The sequence below is a fragment of the Rhipicephalus microplus genome, chromosome 2 (assembly GCF_043290135.1).
Source record: "Rhipicephalus microplus isolate Deutch F79 chromosome 2, USDA_Rmic, whole genome shotgun sequence".
NCBI classification, from domain to species: Eukaryota; Metazoa; Arthropoda; class Arachnida; order Ixodida; family Ixodidae; genus Rhipicephalus; species Rhipicephalus microplus.
Genome location: NC_134701.1, coordinates 59,833,752 through 59,835,418, shown reverse-complemented (window position 1 = coordinate 59,835,418; position 1,667 = coordinate 59,833,752). Strand labels below are relative to the sequence as shown.

Sequence of the window (1,667 nt, the reverse complement as noted above, 5' to 3'; positions counted from 1 at the left end):
CCATCATCAGTCTTCGCTTCGTCTCTCTTCATTATGGGCGTCATCTTGCTGTTGCCTAAATAAAGCCTAAGGGAAACCGTGGTACTTCAATATATATATATATATATATATATATATATATATATATATATATGTGTGTGTGTGTGTGTGTGTGTGTGTGTGTGTGTGTGTGTAGTGGTGTAGCGCGTACATTGTTTACATAATTTTTTAGAAGTTTATAGATGCCGCTGGCTTCAGTAGAGCCTGCTGTCACCATCCCCATATTGTCATCAGTTCAGAGGAAATCCGCATATTTGCCGGCGGTCTGAGTGCAGTGATTTAACTTTCTAGTGGTGGTCAGGAGCGTGCTCTCTCCCTCTTTCTTTTATTGTATTAAACTAAGAGCCTGGAGTACCCTTCTTGTTTTTCGCAAATGCTTTTGTTATTGTAGAAGCTTTTACTACTCTCTGAAGTTGGCCGTGTGGCAGGTGCGTGCAAGCATTTGAAGAGTTTTTTCGCATTGCTGAAAAAAAGATTTATGTCTTAAAATTAGTTGTTTTACAGGGAAGGTTCCTTTTATTTTCTCCATAAGTTTCATGAACCTATGATATGCTTAAACTTTGAAAAGTATCAGTTGTATAGTTGTGATTTTTTCGAATATATATATATATATATATATATATATATATATATATATATATATATATATGTATATACATAAGTAAGAGAAAGAAGTGTATACCTAAGGGCTCGCTTTTCCGTGTTTTAACACAATATTATTGAGATATAACAGACAGTAATGCCAAAGAATGTACAGGGGAAGTTATTAAAACCAATGGAATGTAAATAAGAAGAAAGAAAAGTGGATGAACAAATTACTAACTGTGAGCAGGAATCGAACCTACGACCTTCGAATTACATCGAACGCGTAATTCGAAGGTCGTAGGTTCGATTCCTGCTCACAGTTGGTAATTTTTTCATCCACTTTTCTTTCTTCTTATTTACATTCCATTGGTTTTAATAACTTCCCCTGTACATTCCTTGGCATTACTGTCTGTTATATCTCAATAATATTGTGTTAAAACACGGAAAAGCGAGCCCTTAGGCATACACTTCTTTCCCTTATTTCATTGAACGAGGGTCTCGTACTGGCAGACTTGGTGTGTTTAGGTTGTATAAGAGAGACAATTAATCAGCTGCCCGCTCATAATGAGTTCACGTGCTACGTGATGCCAAACATGCGCATAAGAGTGTTTTCACACTCGTTGTTTGGCTTATAGATGGCGCTGACTGTCGCTCCTACTTCTAAATTCACAGATAAACCCAAAAAAGTGGATGGAGGGAGGGCCGCTGTGATAGCTCAGTGGTTAGAGCATCGAACGCGTAATTCGAAGGTCGTAGGTTCGATTCCTGCTCACAGTTGGTAATTTTTTCATCCACTTTTGTTTCTTCTTATTTACATTCCATTGGTTTTAATAACTTCCCATATACATATGTATATATATATATATATACATAAACAAATAAATAAATATATATATATATATATATATATATATATATATCTTCCATACATTAGAACCCCTTTTTTGTATTACCAGTAAATAGCATTGCTAATCTCTCTATGTCATTGACATTTTTTCGTGAAGAAAGCAGGAACATTTTCATAGTATATTGAAGTGCACCGG

At 35.6% G+C, this 1,667-nt stretch overlaps 1 non-coding gene across 1 annotated transcript; it reads left to right on the top strand.

The window, feature by feature from the left end:
• Nucleotides 1-1,328: 1,328 nt before the first annotated feature.
• On the top strand, nt 1,329-1,401 carry TRNAT-CGU (transfer RNA threonine (anticodon CGU)). Its single transcript has one exon. It is a non-coding gene; the product is annotated as a tRNA-Thr (tRNA).
• The last annotated feature ends 266 nt before the right edge of the window (nt 1,402-1,667 follow it).